The following is a 4,338-nucleotide window of genomic DNA, read 5'->3' as shown; positions in this document are numbered from 1 at the left end:
CATTGTCTAAGGAGAAACTCTTGTTTTACAGACAAGAATCAGGTTTGGTGAAGCCCCCCAAATGAACTGGAGGGGGAGATTGTTGGGTTTGTGGGCCAGCCTATTTTTCGGCCAAACCACAAAACAAAACCCTTTTAGGTTTAAGTCAAAATTTGACTTGGAAGAAAAAAGGTGCAGCAGCCGCAAGAAGCAATCTGTCTTTTTGTGAGAAAAGCTATAGCCGTCACTTTTGCTTGCTTGGAGAAAAATGAAGAGAGAGAAAGAGTAAAGAAGCTAGAGAGAGAAACATCAAGGTCTTGGTTGGAGGGTGATTCGAAACCCAATTGAGACGGAATTTACACACGCGATCCTCTCATCAACCTCTACTCATCTATTAGTTCAGATTTTGGATTTCTTCTTCCTTTGGTAATATCCTTCCAAACCCACTTCTTTGACTGTTGTAATTTTTAGGGGGTGACTTTGTACCAATTTGGTTTGGTTGATATTGGTGATATTATTGTCACCCGAATATTTCGGGTAGACTTGTGGATTCTCATTATTATCATAGTGGAGATTTTTGACTGGAATATGTCCCATGATTTTTCCCAATTTGGGTTTTCCACATAAAAATCTTTGTGTCCTGTATCTTTTATTTTTCCTGCATTTTATTATCACTACTGGCATTGTTACTTGGTGATTTGATTTATTCCTATTTTAATTAATACTTGGGGAAAGAGTAATTTATCCTGAGTTAACTCTGATATTGTGCGCCTGCATTGGTATCCCTTTCCCAACAGTTAAGTATTTGCTGTTTTTGGTGTTCCTTAATTCGTGTCTTGTTTTCTAGTTTTGAGTATCATTAAAAAAATAGTCGTGTGTTTTTTTGCTTTAAATCTATTCTTGAGTCTTTCTTGAGAAATCCGAAGTACTTACCTAGGGTTACTTCAAGAAGTTGAGTTCTTGATTAGGATTTCGTTGAGTCTTGAGTTGTTTCTTGATTTGCAAAAGTTGTTGGTGCTTGATTCTTGAAGTCATGGAAGTTTCTTGAAGAAATTCCTTGCTGTCTGAAATTTCCTTGAAAATTTCTTGAGTTTCATGAAAAAAAAGTTTGGAATTCTTGAAGTTCTTGAAATCTTTATTGGTGGTTTTGGGAATCTTGAACAAATTTGCCATCTTCTTGAAATCGAAACCAATTCTTGAACAAAAAACTGAGGCTAAATGAAAAAAAAACAGCCTTGATTCGTTCTTGAATCTACTAGCAACAAACCTGAAATTCAGTTTTGGAAACAAGAAAAAAAAAGACGTGTGCAAGTGTGAAAAGAAAAAGCCACACATAACTAGGCTTCAAAATTAAAATCAGATTCAGTTGTGTGACTGCTATAACCGATTTCTGTTAACCAATTCCACTTGAAAACCAACTAATCACTTCACAAATCCTTGTTTAGCAAGGAAACGAATAGCATACCAAAAAAATTTTGATCACTCCAAGTTTAAGCAAAATCAACTTTGCAAACTACAAAAACCCGAACTTATTTCCAAATTTGTTGGTTTGATTCTTGTCTAAATTTCTGGAAAATTCACATGAAATTTCCAGCATACTTAGGATGTGTTTGGATTGCAGATTTTTAAAGAAAATTTGATACGTTTTTCGTGGATACATTTTTCAATCACCTTTTTGCCTCACATATATCAAATCGCTACAGTAATTTTTCTACAAAAAGTCCAGAAAAATGCAATCCAAACAAAGCCTTAGTGTTCAAAATTCTAAAAATTTTCCAATGCATCCTGACCACATCATTGTTCTCGTTTTGCTACTAAGTCCAAAACCTCTAATTGCTACAATTTGGTGTTTGCGATTGGTGGGTTGAAATTTACCTAGAGGAAAGCTCTAGTTTATTCAATGACAGCAAGTAACGACCATTAGAACCTGATTGTGAGCCCATTAGAGTGATTGAGTGAAAACACGAGCGTTGAGAGTAAACACTAAGGGAGTGTGTGAGGAAATATATACTTGATTCTTTGCTTACTCTTTTTGCAAGTTTCCTTAACCTATCGAACGGAGAGGAATCATACATTGCTGATCCTAAACTTTCTATGGAAGCCATGATGAGTGAGTTTCAGCGATTGATGAGGTCGGAACTTGAGCTATTGCATGAACGGATAGATCACCTTGAGAACTCCCGCAATAGAAGTGGATCAAGCTGTGGAAGGGATAATAGGGACGAAACTGAAGTATCTAATGATGAATTTGATGAGGAGAAAAGACGGCCTAGGGCTACCCAAAACAACAATAGGAGAGGGAATAAAGTTGAAAATTCCTTCATTTCAAGATAAATTTGATCCAGAAGCTTATTTGGAATGGGAGAGGAAGATAGAGATGATTTTCAAATGCAACAACTACATGGCGGAGCAAAAAGTAAAACTTGCAAGAATTGAATTCACTAATTACGCCATGATTTGTTAGGATCAATTGCACTTAAGTAAGAAACAAAATCGTGAACATGCAGTGAAAACTTGGGATGAATTGCGAGGGTTGATGAGGAAAAGGTTTATACCTAATTATTACTATCATGATTTACACCATCAGCTGCGAACACTTACTCAAGGGAACTTGTCACTGGAAGATTACTATAAAGAGATAGAGATGGCCATGATAAGGGCAGACGTGCAAGAAGACTTGGAAGTGACAATGGCAAGATTTTTGAATGTCGAGACCTAAAATTTCTAAATTTGTTGAACTCCAACATTACATGGATATGAACGAGATGTTAGAGAAAACTATGAAAGTGGAAAGGCGCCTCAAGAGAAGGGGTAATACTCGCCTAAACACTAACTACCCAGCTGAAAATTGGTGAAATTTCCAGCCAAGGAGGGAGGATAAATCCACGGTTCCTTCTAAGCCTTTAAACCTAAGATCCAATGCTCCAAAACTAGCACCTAAACCTGAAACTAAGACTGGCCAAGAAGCTCTTAAGCCACGCAACCGGGACAACAATGCTTCAAGTGTCATGGAATTGGTCATATAGCATCTCAATGTGCAAAGCAATGTGCCATGATCATAACATCAAGTAGGGAAGTAGTAACGGATGATGAAGCTGTGTATGAGGGCATGCCATCTTTAATTGAAGAAGAGGAAGAAGAAGAAATGCCTACAAATGAGGAAGTGGGTTTTTTGGTTGTTCGAAAAGTACTAGCAGTAGAAGCCAAGGATGAAGAGGATGTGCAAAGGGATAATCTATTCTGCACTCACTGTCATATCAAAAAAAAGTTGTGTAGTTTGATTATTGATAGTGGAAGCTCTACTAATGTTGCTAGTTTGCTCACTGTTGAAAGGTTGGCACTTCCTATTACAAACATCCCAAGCCATACCAACTACAATGGCTCAATGAAGGTGGTGATGTACGTGTGTATAGGCAAGTAAAGGTACCATTCCGTATTGGTAAATATGAAGATGAAGTACTATGTAAATACTATGTAATGTAGTACCAATGCAAGCCAATCACGTGATTCTGGGACGTCCTTGACAATTTGATAAAGTTAGCAACTTTGAAACATACCTTTATGCATTGTAATAGAAAAATTAGTTCCCCTTACCCCTGGGCAAGTTTATGACGATCAAGTAAGGCTAAAAAAGGAATATGAGATAGATTGTGACAGAAGAAACAAAGAGAAAATTGAGAGAGAAAAAAAGAGAGAGAGGCTAAGAATGGTGAGAAGAAAAAGACACTTGAGAGCTCTGCCAAAGGAGGAATGAAAGAAAGAAAACACAATATTCTAGCGAAAGCCAATGATGTGAAAAGAACTCTAGGATGTAACCAACCCTTGCATGTACTTGTGTACAAGAGAGAGTTGGATGTTTCTAATGAATCTACTAATACTTACCTGCTAGCATTTCATCTCTTTTGCAGGAATTCCAAGATATTTTTCCCCAGGAAATACCAAATGGACTACCACCTCTATGGGGCATCGAACAGCAAGTCAACTTGGTTTCTAGAGAACCTTTACCCAACAAACCTACCTATCGAATGGGACCTAAGAAGACCAAGGAATTGCAAAGGCAAGTGGACAAATTGCTAAGGAAAGGATGGCTACGAGAAAGCCTCAGTCCATGTACCGTACCAGTTATCCTTGTTCCCAAGAAAAGATGGTGGATGGAGAATATGCATTGATTGTTGAGCAGTCAATGCTATAACAGAAAAGTATCATCATCCTATCCCTACATTAAATGATATGTTAGACAAACTGCATGGTGCCATTGTTTCACCAAAATTTATCTTAAAAGTGGATACCACCAGATTAGAATGAAAGAGGGTGATGAGTGTAAAACAACTTTTAAGACTAAGCATGGTTTATATGAAT

The sequence above is a fragment of the Coffea arabica genome, chromosome 11e, assembly GCF_036785885.1.
Source record: "Coffea arabica cultivar ET-39 chromosome 11e, Coffea Arabica ET-39 HiFi, whole genome shotgun sequence".
In the NCBI taxonomy this organism is placed as follows: Eukaryota; Viridiplantae; Streptophyta; class Magnoliopsida; order Gentianales; family Rubiaceae; genus Coffea; species Coffea arabica.
Note: the sequence above shows the minus strand (reverse complement) of the source record.